Source organism: Anolis carolinensis, chromosome 1, assembly GCF_035594765.1.
Source record: "Anolis carolinensis isolate JA03-04 chromosome 1, rAnoCar3.1.pri, whole genome shotgun sequence".
Lineage (NCBI taxonomy): Eukaryota > Metazoa > Chordata > Lepidosauria > Squamata > Dactyloidae > Anolis > Anolis carolinensis.
In genome coordinates this window covers 365,830,935-365,855,601 of record NC_085841.1, presented here as the reverse complement: position 1 = coordinate 365,855,601, position 24,667 = coordinate 365,830,935, and the positions used below count along the sequence as shown (strand labels likewise).

Sequence of the window (24,667 nt, the reverse complement as noted above, 5' to 3'; positions counted from 1 at the left end):
TTTGGACTACAACTCCCACAATTCCTAACAGCCTACTGGCTGTTAGGAATTGTAGAAGTTGAAGTCCAAAACACCTGGAGGGCCAGAGTTTGCCCATGCCTAGGTAATAAGAGTCCTAAAATTGGAAGAGACTCCCAAAGGTCATCCAATCCAGTCCCCTTCTTCCTGCCATGCAGGAAAAACACCATCAAAGCATCCCAACAGATGGCCATCCAGCCTCTGTTTAAAAGCTTCCCAAGAAGAGGCCTTCCCTGGACTACACTATTGAACAGCTCTTCTTACAGTCAGGAAGTTCTTCTAAATGTTCAGGTGGAATCTCCTTCCCTGGGATTTGAACCCATGTTTTGATTGAGTCCTAGTCTCTAGGGTAGCAGAAAACAAGTCTGCTCCTTCCTTATGACACCCTTTCACATATTTATACTGTCAGGGGTTAATCGTCGCCCTGACTTATTTATGAGTCAGGTCTCACCTTCTTCTCACCAGTCAGACCACTTAAGCATCAGCAAAGTGGCACCGACAAACAACAGCTCAGTCGTAAATTATCTGCTGATCCCAGCGGTACTATACGTTTATTTACAGACTATATACAATACTAAGCACCATCACTGTCAGGACACATGTTTCCTCGGCAAGGGCAAGGCATGGCGCGTCCTCTCAGTTTGCCGAGTCTGTTATCAGTGCAAGCAGGCACCTCCCAACATTCCACAGTTCATGACGAATGTTCCGTCCACGCAGTTGAAACTGAAGTCTTCTTCAGTTTCCACACAGTTGAAACATGTTCTTTCCTGTGTAATGGTGCAGTCCTGACTTGGAAAGTAGTTGTTCTACTCCAGAAACTTTGTTTTTGTGACTGCCACAGACTAGGTTGAATTAGTTGAGAGATTCATTGAAAACCTATAGCTAAATGTGTTGTACCAGAGCATTTGATGAACCAGCCTGGACACAGGATACTATTTGAGAACACAAAAATGCTGGACCATTCTAACAACTATCATGTCAGACTACACAGAGAAGCCATTGAAATCCACAAGCATGTGGACAACTTCAACAGAAAGGAAGAAACCATGAAAATGAACAAAATCTGGCTACCAGTATTACAAAACTCCAAAATCAAAACTATGGATGGGAACCAACACAATGAGGGCTTGACTGAACAAAGGATGCCCCCAGGCAAGGGACAAAACCTTTCCAATGCTAATTAGGGTGATTAACTGAAACATTCTTGCCACACCTTGGACTCTACACAGATATATATTCTTTCCTTTCCTTACTTAGTTTATCCATACCTCACAACCTCTGCGGATGCCTGCCATAGATGTGGGCAAAACGTCAGGAGAGAATACTTCTGGAACATGGCCACACAGCCCGAAAGACATACAACAACCCTGTGATCCCAGCCATGAAAGCCTTCGACAACATGTTGTAGGAGTTTTTGTAGTTTAGCAAACTTTTTCCATATTTTTTATGATAGATCTCATTAGGAAATGACATTTATACCCCAAGAACAGAAATCGTGATACACAGTGTTATTAATCCCCAGGTCGAAACAATAGGAAAATACAAAATATTGCAAGAATTTTGAGAGCCAACTCAAAGACGTAATGGCACATTGGAACATAATAAGCATTGGAGTACAACTCTGGAGACTTGGGTTCGAATCACGGCTTGGCCATGGAAACCCAATGGGTCGAAACAATAGGAAAATATAGAATATTGCAAGAATTTTGAGAGCCAACTAGACATAATGGCGCATTGGAACATAATACGCATTGGAGTACAACTCTGGAGACTTGGGTTCGTATCACTGCTTGGCCATGGAAACCCAATGGGTTATGCTGAACAAGTCACACTCTCTCAGCCCCAACCTATACGCAGCCATGAATCAGAAACCAATTGAAGCCACACAACAACAGTTAAGGGAAAGTTGCTCTCAGGTGTGTCTACACTGTAGAATGTGAATGCAGTTTGATCCCACTTGGAACTGCTATGGCACAATGCTATGGAATTGTAGTTTGGTGAGTATTATTTGATAAAGAAGGCTAAAGACCTAGTAAAACTGCACTTCTGCGGATTCCATAGCAGTGAGCCGTGCCAAAAAAATGTGTATCAAACTACATTAATTCTATAGTGTGGATGCATTTCCCATCCCCAGCAATAAGTAGAGTACAGTCTCACTTATCCAACGTAAACGAGACGGCAAAACGTTGGATAAGCGAATATGTTGGATAATAAGGAGGGATTAAGGAAAAGCCTATTAAACATCAAATTAGGTTATGATTTTACAAATTAAGCACCAAAACATCATGTTATACAACAAATTTGACAGAAAAAGTAGTTCAATACACAGTAATGCTATGTAGTAATTACTGTATTTACGAATTTAGCACCAAAATATCACGATATATTGAAAACATCGACTACAAAAATGTGTTGGATAATCCAGAACGTTAGATAAGAGAGTGTTGGATAAGTGAGACTCTTCTGTAAATGTTGTTGTTGTTGTTGTTGTTGTTGTTGTTGTTGTAATGTCTATTTATGCCCTGGTTTTTCTCTTCACAAAGCAGCATACGTTAAAAGCATTTCAATCTATCTATATATATAAAAGAGTGATGGCATCACGGCGACCCAGAAAACAACAAAACTACAGGCCCCCCAACCTCAAAATTTGACAACACAACCCATCATCCACGCCTCTAGGTTGATACAACAAAAAGAAAAGAAACATAAAGTCCTAATTAGAGAGAGAGAGGAATAATTGCTTTTATCCAATTGCTGCCAGTTAGAAGGCTAAGCTCCTCCAACTTGGTCTCCTAGCAACCCAATAAAAAATAATAAAAAACACTAAAAAATTAATACAATAAGATACTATAATAACAGAAAATAACTAAAAATAATATAAGAAAATAATAAAATATAATAAATAAAAATATAACTTACAATAAAATTAATAAAAAATGCAAATAAAGTCAAATAAAAATTACACAACAATTTTTAACCAATACCACCACCACTTTGCCACAGCAAGGCGTGGCCGGGCACAGCTAGTATATATATATAAAAGGGTAATGAAATTTCGGCCTAGAACAAAACAACAAAACTACACATCCTAGAAACACTAAACTTGGCAGCACAACCCCTCATCCATGCCTCTACGTTCATACAACAAAAAGAAAAGAAAAATAAAGTCCTAATTAGAGGGAGAGGAATAATTGTTTTTATCCAATTGCTGCCAGTTAAAAGGCTAAGCTCCGCCCACTTTGTCTCCTAGCAACCCACTCAGCCATTTAATGGCGCCCAGGGCCACTTCAATCAGGCCTCTTCCCCACTGCCTATAAAATACAGATTGTCAGATTTGAACTGGATTATATGGCAGTGTAGATTCAAGGCCCTTCCACACAGCTATATAACCCATTTATAATCTTATATTATCTGTTTTGAACTGGATTATCTTGACTCCACACTGCCATATAATCCACTTCAGTGTGCAGTCGGACACAACTGGATTTAATGTCAGGAGAAAACCTTTACCCTTTACCTTAACTACCACCAATTCCTCAATACTTTATTTCCCATAACACCAGACTTCACCACAGCAACGCATGGCCGGGCACAGCTAGTACAATATAAAATCTACAAATGTACAAACATTGAAAAAGAAATAAATGTCAATGGTATTTTAAAAAATCACAGTTAAAAACCATAAAAATTTAGTCAAAGCTCAAAACCACATTCCTACTTTGCAAATACACCCTATTCTTGAGTATTGGCCCACCCTTTTCTTGAGGCTTTGCGTTGCCTTGTTTGTGAGCCACATAATTACGCCTCTTTCTCAAGCATTGGAAGCAGAAATATCCAAAGACAAGAAGGGTTTTGATTTGGAAGGCCTGAGGCAATGCAAAGCAGGCATCGCTGGTAGAAGTGGGGCAATTTTAATCCAGGTATTAAATTATTAGCAGTGGGAAATGGCTTTCATTCTGCCCCATGCTTTGAAGGAAAAATTGCACAAAGATTCTCCACCCTTCGGTCAAGGCAGCTTTGGTGAATTGGATCACGTTGGATGATCTCAATTTGATTAGCCATTAGCCAACAAATAACCTGTTATCGCTTATTACCTAGGGCAAAAAACCCTCCCACAAAACCTTGTAATTTTCTTGTCTGAAAATTCAGTTTCAATTGCAAATTTTGAAAGCACCGATTTCACAATGCAGAGTGCCTCCAAGTCATGTTTTATTCAGGGATTTCCCACAAGAAGCATGAAAAATTTTGTTTGCAGGGATAAAAGAGAGAAAGAGCAAAACACACACAACACCCCTGCTAGGTAGGCATGTGAATTCCCCCTCTCATGGTGTTGTGGCCAATAAGAAAAATAATACCAAAATAAATCCATTTGGGAGGTTTAAAAATTTGTTTATTTTAAGGAAAACCAGCTGGAACTGACTCTAGCGTGGATTACTCCAAAAGGCACAAGAGTGCGGGAAAAGAGCTGTCCTCCTCTATTTATACATTTTCAAAATACAGTAGAGTCTCACTTATCCAAGCTAAACGGGCCAGCAGAAGCTTGGATAAGTGAATATCTTGGATAATAAGGAGGGATTAAGGAAAAGCCTATTAAACATCAAATTAGGTTATGATTTTGCAAATTAAGCACCAAAACTTCATGTTATACAACAAATTTGACAGAAAAAGTACAGTAGAGTCTCACTTATCCAACATAAACGGGCCGGCAGAACGTTGGATAAGTGAATATGTTGGATAATAAGGAGGTATTAAGAAAAAACCTATTAAACATCAAAATAGGTTTTGATTTTACAAATTAAGCACCAAAACATCATGTTATACAACAAATTTGACAGAAAACGTAGTTCATTACACATTAATGCTATGTAGTAATTACTGTATTTACGAATTTAGCACCAAAATATCACAATGCATTGAAAACATTGACTACAAAAATGCGTTGGATAATCCAGAACGTTGGATAAGTGAGTGTTGGATAAGTGAGACTCTACTGTAGTTCAATACGCAGTAATGTAATGTTGTAATTACTGTATTTACGAATTTAGCACCAAAATATCACAATATATTGAAAACATTGACTACAAAAGTGGCTTGAATTATCCAGAGGCTTGGATAAGCGAGGTTTGGATAAGTGAGACTCTACTGCAGGGGTCCTCAAACTTTTAAAGTGGGGGGCCGATTCACAGTCCCTCAGACTGTTAGGGGGGTGGACTATGATGAAATAGTCCAAAATTAAGATTGCTGTTGTGTGCCTTCAAGTTATTTCAGACTTAGGTCAACTCTAAGTCTAAAGTTTAGGACAGGGGCCAGGTCAATGACCTTGGAGGGCCGCATCCGGCCCATGGGCCTTAGTTTGGGGACCCCTGATCTAGATGATCTCATAAGACTACAGGTAAGCAAAGGGACCTCCAAAGACCATCTAGATGGTTTCATAAGACCATAGGTAAGGAAAGGGACCTTCAAAGGCCATCTAGACGGTCTCCTAGGACCATAGGTAAGGAAAATGACCTCCAAAAGCCATCTAGATGGTCTTATAAGGCCGTAGCTAAGCAAATAGACCTTCAAAGACCATCTAGATGATCTCATAAGGCCATAGGTAAGCAAAGAGACATCCAAAGACCATCTAGATGGTCTCATGAGACCATAGATAAGGAAAGGGGCCCCCAAAGACCATCTAGATGGTTTCATAAGACCATAGGTAAGGAAAGGGACCTTCAAAGGCCATCTAAACGGTCTCCTAGGACCATAGGTAAGGAAAATTACCTCCAAAAGCCATCTAGATGGTCTTATAAGGCCGTAGCTAAGCAAATAGACCTTGAAAGACCATCTAGATGATCTCATAAGGCCATAGGTAAGCAAAGAGACATCCAAAGACCATCTAGATGGTCTCATAAGGCCATAGATAAGCAAAGAGACCTCCAAAGACCAGGTAGACTTAGGTCAACCCTAAGTCTAAAGTTTAGGACAGGGGCCAGGTCAATGACCTTGGAGGGCCACATCCGGCCCCCGGGCCTTAGTTTGGGGACCCCTGCTCTACTGTATATATGTCTACATACGTATCATCATCACTACATCACTTTTACACATCATAGAAATATCAAATTCACTACATACATTGGCATATATATGCATGTCTCAGCATTTCCCTATCTAAGGTTTCCGAAGTGAAAAGCATGGCTGTCCCTTTGAGCATGCATGCTCCATGGGGCGCAACATCTGCAGAGGTGTGTGGTTTGCAATGTCTCCCTGTGCGCAGCCTGTCATCTTCTGAAGGTCAACCTTTGCGCTGAATGTGACTTCACTTTCCACTTCAGTCACTGATTGCTCCGCACAGAAGAGGCTGGCTGGTGTGTCACAACACTCAAAGCATGCACAACTCCGGAGCAAAGGGCAGCAGAAGAAAGCAGTAGTGGTGCAGTTGCCCTTCAGCGACATCATCGGCATTGGCACTTCGCTTCCTATCAATGCTAAAGGATTCACTTGTGGAACTACCTGCTGCATGAGTATGTGTTACTGAACTGATGCTTCTTGCTTGTCATGGGGTTGGAAAAGACCCCAAAGGTCATTCAGTCCAACCCCCTTCTGCCCCTTTTGAACACAATCAAAGCCCTCCCAACAGATGATCATTTATTTATTTGCAATATTTATATTCCTCCCTTCTTTCTCACCCCGAAGGGGACTCAGCGCGGATCACAATGTACATATACATGGCAAACATTCAATGCCATATGAACATAGAGACACAGAGGCAATTTAGCCTTCTCCAGCTTCCTGAGGGTATGCTCGATTCCGGCCACAGGGGGAGCAGCTGCTTCATCATCCACTGTGATGCCGAGTCCTTGGATACTTCCTCATTCCAAGTGCTGCTGGATGAATTTTTTTGGTGTCGTAAATTACTTAAATAAATCACTACTGACCGAAAGATCATTGGTTTGAGGCCCAAATTGGGATTAATTTCCCGACCATTAATAGCCTAGCTTGCTGCCCACCTAAGTAGCTCAAAAACAGTTGCAGCTGTGAGTAGAAAATTCTAGGTACTGTTTAATGCAGAGAGGCTAATTTAACTTAATCCATGACACCATAAAACTTCTGGTGTGTGAAGAACAATGAGGAAGTACTGCCATCAAAAGGACTTGGTGTCACAGTGGATGAAGCGGCAGCTCCCCCTGTGGCTGGAATCGAGCATCCCCTTATGAAGCTGGAAGCTGGAAAAATGTTAAATTGCCTCTATCGTCTGTCTGTATGTTGTATGTCTAATGATGACATTGAATGTTTGCCATGTATACAGTAGAATCTCACTTATCCAACACTCGCTTATCCAACGTTCTCGATTATCCAACACATTTTTGTAGTCAATGTTTTCAATACATTGTGATATTTTGGTGCTAAATTCGTAAATACAGTAATTAGTACATAGCATTACTGTGTATTGAACTACTTTTTCTGTCAAATTTGTTGTCTAACATGATGTTTTGGTGCTTAATTTGTAAAATCATAATCTAATAGGCTTTTCCTTAATCCCTTCTTATTATCCAACATATTCACTTATCCAACGTTCTGCTGGCCTGTTTATGTTGGATAAGTGAGACTCTACTGTATGTGCATTGTAATCCGCCCTGAGTCCCCTTCGGGGTGAAAAAGGCAGAATATAAATACTGTAAATGAATGAATGAATAAATAAATAAACAGGTATCAAAATCAAACATTTATGGATAATAAAAGTGGCTAATTTGGCTATTCTGCTGAAACGTCTTCTGCAGAGTTTGCAAACACTGCATGTGGCTGTAAATGCCTAAAACAGCCACTAGGTGGCGATCAGAAACCTGTTAATGTTCTGGGAGAGAATTCGGATAAATGTGGCTAAAGGAGCTCTGGCCCATGTCGAATCGGGATCTGTTCCAGGCACCATCTAGTTGCCACAGGGCTGTCAAGACCCAGGCTGCAGAGCACCAATAACCATGCGCAGAGGCCAGAATCTATCTAATATCTTTATTAAAGGAATATATAAAGTCAATAAAAACAAGTGAAGAATATAGTTCAGAAGTAGACCTTTCAGGAAAGGTCAAATATAGTCCAGGAAAACAATGTCCAATATGTGATATTAGAGTCCAAAGTTATAATCCAATAACCGAAACACACACTTTGCCTAGCAAAGTGTGGGGAAAAGACAGGGTCCTTTAGTCCAATGGAGCTTGACAACAAGGCTGGAAGCAAACTAGATTCTTGGCAAACAAGGCTTGATACGTGGCAACAAGAGGCAAGAAGCAGGAACGAGGTCCGTGGCAAGATCCGGGGACAAGGCAGGCTTGGAACTAGAACAAGGTCCGTGGCAAGGTCCGGGGAACAGGGAACTGGAGTAGCGTAGTCCACACACGATCTCACTCCCGAAGCTGACGAATTGACTCCGCAAGGATTTCCTTGCGGGTAAACAACTATATAGGATCTTGTTTTCCCGCCAAGGAACACTTTCCCTGGGGAACAAGAAACGAAACCCATACTGTATCCAGATGCATGACTCCTTAAGATTTCCCAAGGGAAACAGGCTTAATCAGCTAATTGTCTGGCAGCGATTCTGGCGCTTCTGCGATTCGCCTCCCTAGCGCCTCTATCTCGATTATAATTATCCCGGCGAGAAAATGGGGGAGATTTCTGCTCAAGGCTTGTTTGGCTGACTTCTTGTGGGCAAACATCTTGCAGGTGCAAGGGCTCCAATTCTGGTTGAAATGGTGGGAAACCCAAGTTTTCCTCTTCATCTGCCACAATAGTACTAGGAATGGGACTACATGGCCCATGAGTCATCACAAGGGCTGATTTGCCATCCCTTTGCACTAAACAGTTGGTGGAGATGTGCCCCGTGAGGGGAGTGATTGACTTGTGTGTTTCTTTTTTGATATATATATATATATATATATATATATATATATATATATATATATATATATATAATTTTAGTATGCTTGTATTATAATTTGATATATATATATATATATATATATATATATAAAGCAAATTATAATACAAGCATACTAAAATTAGGAAATTATAATTATATATGTATGTGTGTGTGTAACAAATGATTAGTACAGTAGAGTCTCACTTATCCAAGAAGCAGAAGCTTAGATAAGCGAATATCTTGGATAATAAGGAGGAATTAAGGAAAAGCCTATTAAATATCAAATTAGGTTATGATTTTACAAATTAAACACCGAAACATCATGTTATACAACAAATTTGACAGAAAAAGTAGTTCAATACGCAGTAATGTTATGCTGTAATTGCTGTATTTATGAATTTAGCACCAAAATATCACGATATATTGAAAACATTGACTACAAAAATGGCTTGAATTATCGAGAGGCTTGGATAAGCGAGGCTTGGATAAGTGAGACTCTACTGTACCACTAAAATACAAACATCTACCACAACTGATATATATGTACTATATATATAAACAAAGAAAATTAAAAAAAAATAGAAAACAGATACACACAAAACATACCTACTAATACACAGCTTTCTGTGTTTCTGAACATATCCTAGAAATGTGCCTCTATATGCATGCATCTACACCATAAAATTAATGTACATCTACACCATGTAGACTAGCCTCACATTAAGTACTACATTTCAACGCACCCATAATGTATTTGCTGCATCTGGGAAGCCTAAGTGAGAACTTCCAAGGGCACGTTTACACTGTAGAATGAATGCGGTTTGACACCTCTTGCACTCCCATGACTCAGTGAGATGGGATCCTGGGAGTTGTAGTTTCACAAGGTCTTTGCCTTCTCTGCTAAGTAGTTCTGTGCCCCACCAAGCTACAACTCCCTGGACAGTTCAAGTGGTGTCAAACCGCATTCCTTCTACAGTGCAGATGCACCCAAAGTCTCTGCACATGCGGGAGGAGTATCTGTGTGTCCTTCTGCACATGCGCAGGCGCACCACCTTCCCTACCCTGGCCTACTTCCCAACATTTCCTCCCTCCCGGAGCAATGAAGAGCAACAGACGGCCTCTCCTATTTTTAGCCCATAGGCTCCATAGGTGCAACAGCAGCCTCCTGGAAGACTTATGCTTTGTGACACAGCCGAGGGGCTCCGGGGCACTCATCTTCAGACTTACTTCACTTCCAGTGTCTTGGTCTATCAGGAATACGTATTAAAAATAGCCTGCTTTCTTTCCCTCCAAGGGAAGAGTTCAGCAGACAAGAGAGGCTGGGGAAAATAAATTTGAGGTCACTAGCTCCCTCCGAGGAGCCACACTGGGCTGATATTATTATTATTATTAGTAGTAGTAGTAGTAGTAGTAGTAGTAGTAGTAGCAGTAGTATTTGCTTTATCTCTCCAAGTGGAGACTTTATATCTCCAAAAGAGATAGGAAGCCCAGGTGCAGAGATCAAACCTTCACTCAGTCAGGAAAACACAGTGGGCACCTTCGTTATCGAGTCACAGTAACCCCTCAAAAAGGATTTATAGTTTGCCAAGGACTCAGAAATAAATATATGATATTTCCTTTTTAAAAAGACTATTTCCGGACGTACACAAGTTCAAAACATCAGAAGATCTGTTCTAGACCAAACGAACAGCAACTGTAAACCCCTAAACTCTATCAGATGCAACCCTTTAATACATTGTAACTATTTTTCATGACTTTCTGTATAACTTGTATCTTTCCACATACGGTATCTATCTCTTATATAAAATGTATAAACTTCTTTACCAAACTGTATCCAGATGAGCCCAGAGACAATCACCTCTTCCTAGCCCTGCTGAGGAATTTCCTAAGAACAAGTTGGGCAAACCCCTCTGGCTGTTTCCCAGGCAAGCTACCATCTCGATCCATTGTTCATGCATATTTTAGTAGTTATACACTATTTTAAGTCTTTATCAACCAATCGTGTATTGATAAATCGCCTCCTTCTCCTCCCGTTGCCGCTTGGGCTCCTTTTCTCTCCCATTGGCTTCTCCTTCCTCCCTTCCTTAGGCTGTAAATTGTAATTTTTTATGATTTATAATAGTTTTTTTTAGAGTTTATTGAAAAACCACGAAAGAGAGAATCCGCAAAAAGTGAACCGCATAGTAGTGAGGGAACACAGTACTACATATTTATTGACCACATTGAATAGGGATGGGTAATTGCACAGGCAATGGGACCAACTCAGGAATAGACCACCACCAACCCTTTAAGTCTTATGCAGTCCATTCCAAATGTTGCATCCTATCAACATTCAGAGAAGGACAACAGAAGAAAATGGAGGTACAGTAAAGTCTCGCTTATCCAATCTTCACTTATCCAACATTCTGGGTTATCCAACGCAGTCTGCCTTTTAGTAGCCAATGTTTTTGTAGTCAATGTTTTCAATACATTGCGATGTTTTGGTGCTAAATTCGTAAATACACCGATTAGTACATAACATTACTGTGCACTGAACTGCTTTTTCTGCTGCTTGGTGCTTAATTTGTAAAATCATCATGTAGTTTGATGTTTAATATGCTTTTCTTTAATCCCTCCTTATTATACAACATTCCGGCCCCTTTATGTTGGATAAGCAAGACTCTACTGTATTTGGAGATAGAACAGGGCTTGAGGATAGTTGTGAGCATGGGGTATTTGTTGGAGTATGGTTGTATTTGTATGAAATGTAAATCAAGTGTTTACTGCTGATGAGCTTGAGTGTGTATTTTCAGTAATGAAATAGTTAACAGCAGGCTAGTTTTGACTGACAGCCTGTTGTGATTACTGTGACCTATGAGGTTTGATTTCCGGCCTTTGAGGGTTGGAACTTCCTCCGGACTGAGGAATGTTGTTATCTAATTTCTGTGGAGTTCGGCTTGAGCATTCGCTGAAGATGGACTATGAATGCTATGCTCTGAAGCCGAGAAATGCAAACTGTAAATAGACATGTAAATAAAGTTAATCAACAGTTGGACTTCGTCTGCTGGAGTGTTTGTTTGACCAGTGCTGTTTCTCAGCATGGGAATACAGTCTGGAGAAGGAGGTGAGACCGGGATGATGAATTTTGGGATCCACTCTGAACCCCATCATCCCCTGACAGCATTTTCAGGTGTTTCAATGCATTTTGGGCCCTTTCTGCATGATGTTGTTACAGATGGATGTTTCAGAGACAAATGTTCCCCCAAACCACACTGATTTTGAAAATGATTAATGTTGGTATCTGCTTTGTGACAGATTTACTTTGTTACTCTACATTCCCAGTCTCGTACGAGGGAGCAGAATGGAAAGAGGCTTATGCGCCAACTGCGCCCATTCCTGGAGATGCCAGACCTGGCCACACTGGTACAAGTCGTGCCAAACTGCATTAATCCTACAGTGTAGATGCATTCATGGAAACACCTTTGGGAGCTGTTTTTGCTTCGCTTCCCATCTTTCACGGGAATGTTAACTGAGCCAATGGGCATGGGATTATGAAAGGAAGATCTTTCGGGGGCTTAATGAGCTCCAAAACGATCTTCAATGGGATTGATTTCTATTGAAGCCTCCCTTCAAAGAGCCCAGCACTCTTTGTGGAATGAACACAAGGCCTTATCAATGGCATAAACAAACCGATCGATTGACAGGGAGCTAAACTGATCAATCCATGCTGCTCTCTTTATTCCTTCCCTAGGCACGGAAAGTATAGAAGATGTTGACTTTGAATTGCAATTCTGCTGGCTGAGGATTCTGGGAGTGGCAGCCCCATACCTTCACTCCAACATTTTGGGTGCATCTACACTGTGGAATTAATGCAGTTTGACATCGTGCCTCGGTGCTATGAAATCCTGGGCATTGCAGTTTGGTGAAGAATTGACACTCTTTGGCAGAGGATTCAGATCTTGTAAAACTGCAACTGATGATTCCATAACATTGAGGCATGGCAATTAAAGTTACAAGGGTTGAATGAAAAGTAATGCCTCCGCCTTCGTAACTCCTCAACAGATGGCAGTCCTGGTCTGCGGCAGGTCCTGGCTTGTTCAGTAGACTCTCCTCTATGGTTCCATTTGGCAGGAAGCCTTAGCATTGAACAGTTGTGTTGTTAAAGTGTGAAGTATGGAACCCTGTGCAGACAGTCGGTTAATGCGACTTAAGTAACAAAGAGTTGGATCTTCCGATAGCCAAGCAAAGCAATAATATGACCCACATGTTCTTATGAAATGCTGGTTAGGCTTGAAATTTCTCTCTGAGTGATATGACGATCGTCCTGAATCAATCTGTCAACCTTTTGCTTGTGAACTCTTTGTTTGTCACACAAGTCAGATGTTCCCACCTCAACATCTTTAAACTTACTCGCCCAAAGACACACAGTATGACATCAACACAATCCCCATAAACAGCTTGCATTCTCTGGTGAATCTCCTTTGGGAATCTCGAATGAATCTCTAATGACTGCATGTTTCATTGACCAACCGTCTGCACAGGGTTCCATATTTCACACTTTAACAACACAACCATTCAATGCTAAGGCTTCCTGCCAAATGGAACTGTAGAGGAGAGTCTACTGAACAAGCCAGGACCTGCCGCAGACCAGGACTGCCATCTGTTGAGGAGTTACGAAGGTGGAGGCATTACTTTTCATTCAACCCTCAAATATCAAAGTGCATTAATTCAACAGTGTAGATACATCCAAAGACACATGGACCCTTTGTTTTTGGTTCAGCTCCAAACCCCAAAGCTTGGTTTGAACCATTGCTCATGTGCCCTCTGCCCCACTTTATGCTCTCCGTATCCCTTGGAAGTTCAGTTAATGCACATCAGAGCACTTTCGCCTTGACTCCATAAACACATCTTAATTCATAGGCATGATGCTTGTGCCAGGATCCCCTTTTTTGTGCTCTGCCTTAATACATGCATGCATGCAACTATTTCCACGGCTGCTTTTAGAAACCCCCCGAGCTAAATTGAAATGCAAGTGGCGCATAATGCGTTACGGAGCGACACATGTGCCAAGCATGACAAAACACAGCAGCAAATATCTCCGGAGCACTACTACGGCGCAGTGACGGCATCTGGGAGCCCTTTATCGGCAGCTTTGTATTCTGCTCATGTCGCTGTGAGGAATATTCATTAAGAGTCATTTCCTGGAGGGCATGTACACGCACACGGTGGAATTAATGTGGTTTGACACCACTCTCGCTGCCATGACTCAATCCTTTGATGTCACAGGAGTTGAGAGTTTAGCAGTCACCAGCCCCTTTGGCAGGAGAGGCTAAAGAGCTGGTCAAACTACAAGTCCCAGGGTTCCATAGCATAGAAACATGGCAGCTAAAGTGGCACCAAACTGCATTAATTCCACAGTGTAGCTGAACCCAGAGAAGGGTCAGAGAAGGGCTCTTCACAGGACAACTTTCTGAACACTGTTAATTTTGGAATTTAAATGCAGGAAAATAGATCTATGTGTCTATTTTTGCACCTCAATACAGAAAAAAAGTGGGATGAAATCAATCCTCTATCTATTTATCCAGCAACAAACAATTCTCAGGATTCTACCACATTGAGTTAAAGTTGTTGGTGTCAAATTCATCAATCCTACAATGTAGATCTATCCATAGGGTTGTTGTATGTTTTCCGGGCTGCATGCCCATGTTCCAGAAGTATTCTCTCCTGACATTTCACCCACATCTATGGCAGGCATCCTCAGAGGTTGGGAGGTATGGAGAAACTAAGCAAGGATGGTTTATATATCTGTGGAGGTTCCTGGGTGGGAGGAAGAACTCTTGTCTGTTGCAAACCACTGTGAATGTTGTAATTAATCACCTTTGTTAGCATTAAATGGCCTTCCCAGGCTGACGTCCTGGCCTGGGGGAATCCTTCGTTCAGAGCTGTTAGCTGCCCCTGATTGATTCCTGTCTGGAATTCTTCTGTTTTCAGAGTGCTGCTCCTTATTTACTCTTCTGATTTTGGAGTTTTTTTTAATACTGGTAGCCAGATTTTGTTCACTTTCATGGTTTCCTCCTTTCTGTTGAAGTTGTCCACATGCTTGTGGATTTCAATGGCTTCTCTGTGTCGTCTGACATGATAGTTGTTGGAGTGGTTGAGCGGAGAAGGCTGAATACCATGTAAAATGACAACTCCCATTTATTCATTCCTTTCGACAAGGTGTGTATGTGTCAACTTCTGACCTGTCATGGCCCCCATGGCATAGATATTTTAACTTTGAATATGCTTCTAATGGATTTTAACTGTGAATTTTTAAGTGCTGTTTATGTTTAATTCTGTTTTAATGTTTGCATATTTGCATATTTTAAGTATTTTCTTTACTTACTTAGGCTATCCCTCGTTGCCCGTTGCTGTGTCCGGGTTGGTTCATGAAGGGCTCTGCTATGGCTGATTTCTCTGATTGAGAATCCTTCTGGAACATGGCCATACAGCCCGGAAAACATACAACAACCCTGTGATCCCGGCCATGAAAGCTTTCGACAACACAGATCTATCCATAGTTCTACAAGGTATTCAGAATCATCTGTGGGGTGCCTGTGCCTCACCAAACTACAACTCCCAGGATTCCACAGAATTGAGCCATGGCAGTTAAAGTGCTGTTAAACTGCATTAACTTCATAGTATAGATGCATCCCCAATCTGTTCCTATCCTTGTACTTCCAGGCTCACAAATAATCCATTAAACTCTAGCAGGACTTAATGACTGGATTGATTCTGAGTAGGCCTGCCCTTTCTCTGGTCCCATCTGCATTGCCACAGAATGCAGTTTCAGAATACATCTTGAACTGGATTACCTGATAGTGTACATTTATATAATCCAGTTTAATGCAGTTAATGCATTCTGAAACTGTGTTCTATGGCAGTGCAGATGAGGCCTCTAAGGCACGACTTGCCTGTGGCCACTCTGGTTTTCAAGAGCCAAGTAAGAAATCAAACTGTGGTCTCCAGGTGATGTTATTAACATTGTGTAATTTATTATTATTGTTTTCATGCGATTTTCTTTACTGTCGAATGCTCTGTTTTGTTTATTTTGAATTGTTTTGTCTACTGTTGTATTTCATGGCATTGAATGTTTGCCTTTTATATTGTGAACTGCCCTGAGTCTGCATCGGGAGATAGGGCAGGTAGAAATAAAGTTTTACTTACCATATATACTCGAGTATAAGCTGACCTGAATATAAGCCAAGGCACCTAATTTTATTACAAAACTGGGAAAACCTACTGACTCGTGTATCAGATGAGGGTGGGAAATGCAGCCGCTACTGGCAAATTTTAAAAATAAATAGAAATATAGATACTAATAAAATTACATTATTTGAGGCATCTATAGGTTAAATGTTTTTGAATGTTTACATAAAATTGTAATTTATGATAATAATAATAATAAGACTTTAATAAGATAAGACTGTCTAAGTCTGATCTATATATATAAAAGAGTGATGGCATCACAGCAACCCACAAAACAACAAAACTACAAGCCCTCCAACTTCGAAATTTGACAACACAATCCATCATCCACGCCTCTAGGTTGATACAACGAAAAGCAAAGAAAAATAAAGTCCTAATTAGAGGGAGAGAAATAATTGTTTTTATCCAATTGCTGCCAGTTAGAAGGCTAAGCTCCGCCCACTTGGTCTCCCAGCAACCCACTCAGCCCAGTGTTAATAAAAGAATAAAAAATAAAATAAATACAAATAATACGATAAAAAATAATAAAAAACACTAAAAAAATTAATACAATAAAATACTATAACAAAATAACTAAAAACAATACAACAAAATAATAAAATATAATAAATAAAAAAGATAAGTTACAATAAAATTAATTTAAAAAATACAAATAACATCAAATAAAAATTCCACAACAACTTTTAACCAATACCACCACCACTTTGCCACAGCAACGTGTGGCCGGGCACAGCTAGTTACTTATATACTTGAGTATAAGCTGACCCAAACATAAGCCAACCAGGATCCTCACCCCAGTATAAGCCGAGGGAAGCTTTTTCAGCCCTATAAAAGGGCTGAAAAACTAGGCTTATACTCAAGTATATACAGTATTTTCTTACTTCTACACTGTCATATAAAATCCAGATTATTGGCTTTGAACCGGATTATATGTCATGTAGACTCATATAATCAAGTTCAAAACTGATGAGGATTATATGCTTGTATAATCTGGATTATATAGCAGTGTAGAAGGGGTCCCATACTCCAAATCCTAACAAGGTGTACTACTATAAATTAATCTTCTTAGGCTACATAGTTGTTTCATGTTTGCCTCTGATGCTGACAAAGATTCTACAATTCATTTGCTTGGTAGCCATTGACCGCATCTGCTACATGTGACCAAGCACCCTGTTCTCATTTTGTCCACCTCTGTTGAGCATTCCTTATCTTGAACTCCAAAAATTGTCTGCATGGCTGTCTAAGATAGTGTCCCCTTTGCTTTCCGATGGGTCAAAGTACGAATAAAAGGGTCCAAGGCCTGGAGACCATGAATCCCTCTGAGGAGCCTCTTAAAGAACTGGGCATGTTTATCCTGCAGAAGAGAAGGTTGGGAGGAGACATGAGAGAAGCCATGTCTACATATGTGAAAGGATGTCCTAAGGAACAGAGAGAGGCTTGTTTTCTGCTGCCCTGGAGACTAGGACTCAGAGCCAGGGGTTCACAGCAAAGGAGATCCCACCTGAACATCAGGAAGAACTTCCTGTTCAGCAGTGGAACTCTCTTCCTCGGAGCATGGTGGAGGCTCCTTCCTTGGAGGCTTTGAAACAGAGGTTGGATGGCCATCTGTCAGGGGTGCTTTGATTGTGCTTTCCCTGCATGGCAGAAGGGGGTGGTACTAGATGGCCCATGTTGTCTCTTTCAACTCTTATTATTCTACTAGCTGTGCCCGGCCACGCATTGCTGTGGCAAAGTCTGATGTTATGGGAAATAAAGTATTGAGGAATTGGTGGTAGTTAAGGTAAAGGGTAAAGGTTTTCCCCTGACATTAAGTCCAGTTGTGTCCGACTGCACACTGAAGTGGATTATATGGCAGTGTGGAGTCAAGATAATCCAGTCCAAAGCAGATAATATAAGATTATAAATGGGTTATATAGCTGTGTGGAAGGGCCTTGAGTCTACCCTGCCATATAATCCAGTTCAAATCTGATAATCTGTATTTTATAGGCAGTGTGGAAGAGGCCTAAGTGAGGCCTAACTCTTTCTGTCCCCTGGGCTGAGTGGGTTGCTAGGAGACCAAGTGGGTGGAGCTTAGCCTTTTAACTGGCAGCAATTGGATGAAAACAATTATTCATCTCCCTCTAATTAGGACTTTATTTTTCTTTTCTTTGTGTTATATGAACGTAGAGGCATGGATGAGGGGTTGTGCTGCCAAGTTTAGTGTTTCTGGGATGAGTAGTTTTGTTGTTTTGTCCTAGGCTGAAATTTCATTACCCTTTTATATATATAGATATATAGATTATTCTTGTGCTTTCCCTGCATAGACTATATGGCCCTTTTTGTCTCTTCCAAATCTATTATTCTATGTTTCTATGAAATACATATCTTCCAAAATCTGAAAAAAGCACAAAGGAGGATGGGAAACTGGGGCATCTTCATAGTGATTCTAAAGGTGGGATGAAAGACGCTTAGTGTCAGGACCCAGGCTGCGGAGCACCAATAACCATGCGCAGAGACCAGAATCTATCTAATATCTTTATTAAGGAAATATATAAAGTCAATAAAAACAAGTGAAGAATATAGTTCAGAAGTAGACCTTTCAGGAAAGGTCAAATATAGTCCAGGAAAACAATGTCCAATATGAGATATTAGAGTCCAAAGTTATAATCCAATAACCGAAACACGCACTTTGCCAAGCAAAGTGTGGGGAGATGACAAGGTCTTTAGTCCATGGAGGCTTGACAACAAGGCTGGAAAACAACTAGGTACTTGGCTAAGCAAGACTTGATACGAGGCAACAAAGAACAAGAACTAGGTCCGTGGCAAGGTCCGTGAAACAAGGCGGCTTGAAACTTGGTCCGGGAAACAGGGAACTGGAATACGAAGTCTACACACGATCTCACTCCTCAAGCTGACGAATTGACTCCGCAAGGTTTCCTTCGCGGGAAAACACCTAAATAGGGTCTTGCTTCCCGCCAGAATAACATTTTCCCTGGAGAACTAGAAGTGAAACTCAACTCTGTCCAGATGCATGACTCCTTAGAATTTCCCAAGGGAAGCAGACCTAATCAGCTAATTGTTTGGCTGCGATCCTGGCGCTTCGACGATTCGCCTCCCTAGCGCCTCTATCTTTATTATAATTGTCCTTTTGAGAAAACGGGGGAGAATTCTGCCCAAGGCTTGTTTGACTAACTTCTTGAGGGCAAACATCCTGCTGGTGCAGGGGCTCCGTTTCTGGCTGAAACGGTGTAAATCCCATGTTTTCCTCTTCGTCTGCCACAATGGTACTAGGAACGGGACTACAAGGCCCATGAGACATCACACTTAGTCAGGACTGTCACTCCGGAATCAGTGCAGATGGACGGCATACATCTAACAAAACTTGCTGGATAGTCCATGGTGGGCCTCCATAACTTGCTGGTCTTCATGTAAACATTTGGAGTATCATTTTAAGAGAGGAAAGTGGGATAGAAATAGGATGATGATGATGATGATGATGATGATGATGATGATGATGGAGAGGGTATCCATCTGTATCCAGAGACACCAAAGTAGTCTCTAGATGGATCACAGTCACTCAAGACCAGGAGCAAAGAGCAGGATTCCCCTTGCATTCATCAGGCCATTGCTATTCTCAAAGAAAACTGTTTAATGGGAGAAAGTGATCTGAGAGCCACCCGAGAAGACCTCTGCTGCGGATGATGAATGAATGTCTTGCGGATGACTCAGAGCTTCCTACAACAAGTTCCAAACTGCCCACCATTTCCTCTGCTTCACAGAACACATCTAGCCTTTGGGCAATGAGCTGGCCCTCAGCAAAGGAGGCCCAACGTCAATGCGGCAGAAAAGGAAGCCCTTGCCCTCTGAAGGACATTTCCTTGTGCTTCTCCTCCCTTCTTCTGGTAAGAAGAGCTCCGCTGGGATGGGAGCAATGGCTTCAAATGACAGGAAAAGAAATTCCTTCTGAACATGAGGAAGAACTTCCTGACTGTAAGGAGAATCATGGAATCCTAGAGTTAGAAGAGACCTCATGGGCCATCCAGTCGAACCCCGTTCTGCCAACAAGCAGGAAAGTCACATTCAAAGCATCCCTGATAGATGGCCATCCAGCCTCTGCTTCAAAGCCTCCAAAGAAGGAGCCTCCACCACAGTCTGCAACAGAGAGTTCCACTGTGAGGAAGTTCTTCCTGATGTTCAGGTGGAATCTCCTTTCCTGTTGCTCGGCGTCCTAGTCTCCAGGGCAGCAGAAGACAGGCTTGCTTCCTCCTCCATATGACTTCCCCTCACGTATTTACACATGACTATTTATGTCTCCTCTCAGCCTTCGGTAGGCTAAACATGTCCAGCTCTTTAAGCCACTCCTCATAGGGCTTGTTCTCCAGACCCCGTTCAGCAGTGGAACTCTCTGCCCCAGAGTGTTATGGAGGCTCCTTCTTTGGAGGCTTTGAAGCAGAGGCTGGATGGCCATCTGTTGGGGGTGCTTTGAATGCAATCTTCCTGCTTCTTGGCAGGATGGGGATGGACTGGATGGCCCATAAATTCTCTCCCCATTCTAGGATTCTAGGATTCTAGCCTTCAGTGACCTAGGGGATAAAAGCCTTGTGACTTGAAGGTTGGGTTGCTGACCTGAAGGCTGCAAGGTTTGAATCCCACCTGGGGAGAGTGTGGATGAGCTCCCTCTAGCAGCTCCAGCTCCAGGCGGGGACATGAGAGAAGCCTCCCTCAAGGATGGTAAAACATCAAAACATCCGGGCGTCCCCTGGGCAACGTCCTTGCAGACGGCCAATTCTCTCACTCCAGAAGCAACTCTGGTTGCTCCTGACACGAAACAAAAGGATTCTAGGATTCACTGAGGCTCCTTATCTATCCAGCCACTAAATCTGTATTGGTCTAATCGCAAAGAATCGCAATGCTGATAACATAAACATGTGGACATGTCACAGAGAGGTCTGATATGGAGGCTTTCATGGATAATGTGCCAAAAAAAGACCAAAAAAATTGTTTCTGGAGCAAACCAAGCCTTGATTCTCTCTAGAAGCCAAGATCACTACACTGACACTTTGAACATATCATGAGAGTCCATTATTATTATTATTATTATTATTATTATTAGTAGTAGTAGTAGTAGTAGTAGTAGTACTGTTTATATCCCAATTTCCTCAAAGGTCACTAGGAAAGGCAACTATGCTTGGAAATGTAGACGGTGATAGGAAAAGAGAAGACCAGGTGCAGTTTGACACCACTTGAACTTTCCTGGCTGAATGCTATGGAACCCTGGGAGCTGTAGTTTCTCAAGGACTATATGTAGCGGATTGATAAATGTGTGCCCGCGATCCAGAGTCACCCACAGAGCAATAAAAATGCCACTCAGGTTTGCAGAACAAACATAGAGGAACATTTACAGATTCCAAGAGATCAGAAAACAGTAGTATTTACAATGGTCCCTCTGATCACTTACAGAAGTCCACAGTCATAAACAGTCCTTTCTAGGTCCACAAATCTGCTTCAGAGAAGAATACAGCCCTGGTTCTTCTCCCTCCTTTCTCAGCAGCAAACAGGCCTCAAAATAGCAAGACCTTTCTCTCTGAGTGCATTGCTTCTCTACACCAGCAGCAGTCAGCACTGAACAACTTATCCAATCCGGTTCTGCAGCAGCAGAACAGAAACAGTATTGAGTCAATCCCCAGGTCTTTACAGTCTCAGCCAATTGGCTTCATGCACTTCATTTTCCAGTTAACACACACACACAGCTCAGTGTCTTTACAAACCATGACACTATCGCCTTCTCTGATGATAATGAGTGCTAGTGCCTCAATAAACTACAGCTCCCATGGTTGCAAAACACGGAGGCATAGCCATCAAAGAAATGTCAAAGTGTAGTAGAGCCATCTGACCCAGTGCTCAAAGCGCAGGAGAAGTTCCTTCATTGGTAAAATTGCATCCTTGGATTAGTCATCTCTCCCGGACTAACATCCCTCCCTTTATGGCCGGCTATTACATGTTCATTCCCGTGTCCTCGCTCTGCTCTGCGGCGGAGCATTACAGCAAAGCTTTCTGTCAAATTTCATGGCTTATGAGCTACTATTATTTCTGAAACGTCTATCGCGGACTATCTAAAAAAAGGGACAGGAGAGAAGATTACAAACCAAGCCACATATGAATGTACACACTGAGACAAATGTAAACCCACTCTGATGCTTTCTTGAGCCTCTAACAAAGATCCAGTCTTGGAGTTCCAACTCTGATGCCATGAAATACTGGCAGTGGATCCCACTTCTCACAGAAGCATAGGATCCTAGAGTTGGAGGGGAGCCATCAGGACTTCCTCCTCCCTTTTGATCACTGGCATTTCTGGTCTTGTTCTTTATGGTGTCGTAAAATACCTCATCTGCTAATTAGCAGTATTTTGTGTGCAGGTTGGTTCATCGAGAATAGATCCCAAAAAATTTACAGCAACCCAGTGATTCCAGCCATGAAACCCTTCAACAACTCACTGACAGGTATTTGTACATTATGCAACCTCAACAACAAGTCATGCCAGACTAATTTGATCTCTCTTTTTTTTTTATAGAATTACAAGCTGGGTCAATACAGAGAATGGATATAGTGCAGTGATTCCCAAAGCTTAAAGAACTGGGCATGTTTAGCCTGCAGAAGAGAAGGCTGAGAGGAGACGTGATAGTCATGTACAAATACAGTAGTCTCACTTATCCAACACTCGCTTATCCAACGTTCTGGATTATCCAACGCATTTTTGCAGTCAATGTTTTCAATACATCGTGATATTTTGGTGCTAAATTCATAAATACAGTAATTGCTACATAGCATTACTGCATATTGAACTACATTTTCTGCCAAATTTGTTGTCTAACATGATGTTTTGGTACTTCATTTGTAAAATCATAACCTAATTTGATGTTTAATAAGCTTTTCCTTAATGCCTCCTTATTATCCAACATATTCGCTTATCCAACATTCTGCCGGCCCGTTTACGTTGGATAAGTGAGACTCTACTGTACGTGAAGGGAAGTCCTAGGGAGGAGGGAGCAAGCTTGTTTTCTGCTGCCCTGGAAACTAGGACGCAATGGAACAATGGCTTCAAACGACAGGAAAGGAGATTCCACCTGAACATCAGGAAGAACTTCCTCACTGTGAGAGAGAGCTGTTCAGCAGTGGAACTCTCTGCAATGTGATGGAGGTTCCTTCTTTGGAGGCTTTGAAGCAGAGGCTGGATGGTCATCTGTCAGGGGTGCTTTGGATGCAATTTTCCTGCTTCTTAGCAGAATGGTTGGACTGGATAGCCAACCAGGTCTCTTCCATCTCTCTGATTCTATGATTCAAAGCAGTGCCATGGCAATAAACAGAGTTGGGTTGGGGGACCTTGAGGGTTGGAGCCCCCTAAACCTGCTCCTTTGCCAGCCTTGCTCTCTCCTTCTCCCTGCAAATGACAAGAGCATGAAAGCAGAAGGTTTCCAGCATTTTCCCAAAACGACAGGTCCCTGGTGGGTGGAGGCTGACGTCACCCTCCTCGTCCCCAAGCGTCGTTTTGTAAGAAGGAGCCCCCTTTATCCCCCCTTCCTTCCACCCACACTTGCAAAAGTTGCAAAGGTTCCTGCCCCTCCCCACTAATTTTTACATTGCCTTGCCTTGATGAATAGGTTGATTCACACCAAACATTTAACGGTGCATTAGGCACAGTTAGGGAATTAAGTCCTTTTCTTTCTTTCTGTCTGTCTTTCTTTCTTTCTTTCTTTCTTTCTTTCTTTCTTTCTTTCTTTCTTTCTTTCTTTCTTTCTTTCTTTCTTTCTTTCTTTCTTTCTTTCTGGAGGGCTGTCAAATGCAAGGCCCAGGTTCTCCCTCCTCCCTTCACAAACACCTTTATTCACAATTTCACAAAGAAAGGAGAGATGTCCTGCAAAGGCTCTGGGGAAGGTTTAAGATCCAGTCCAGATGGAACAAAATGGCCAAAGATCTTACAGAAAACCAAAGGGACAAATGTGAGTCATAGAATCCTATCATTGGAAGGGACCTCCAGAGGTCTTCAAATGCAACCACCTTCTGCCAGGCAGGGAGACACCATCCAAGCTCTCCCAATAGATGGCCATCCAGACACTGCTCAAAACCTCCAGAGAAGAAGATTCCAGGCAACAGCACACTCTACTGTTGAACAGCTCTTAATATCAGGAAGTTTTTCCTAATGTTTAGCTGGAATGGCGTTTCTCAACCTGGGAGGGTCAAGACCCCTGGGAGGGTCACAAGGCAGTGTCAGAGTGGTTTCCAAAGACCATCAGAAAACACATATTTGACAAAGAACACTGAGGACCTCTCCATCTGTTTGGCCCAATTGGTGGGATTCAAGGGACTCTTTGAAGGTAGGTGAACTATAAATCCCAGCAACTACAACTCCCAAATGTCAAGGTCTATTTTCTGCAAATGTCACGAGTGTACACGGGGCCGGGCTGTGGCGCAGCTGGCTAGTAACCAGCTGCTATAAATCACTACTGACCAAGAGGTCATGAGTTCAAAGCCCGGGTCAGGTTAAGCCTCCAA

General features: G+C 41.9%; 1 protein-coding gene across 4 annotated transcripts in view; it reads right to left on the bottom strand.

Moving 5' to 3' along the window:
* mdga2 (MAM domain containing glycosylphosphatidylinositol anchor 2) overlaps positions 1–24,667 on the bottom strand; it is a 514,926-nt gene that overhangs the window by 362,066 nt on the left and 128,193 nt on the right. The gene's annotated exons all lie outside the window — the stretch shown is intronic.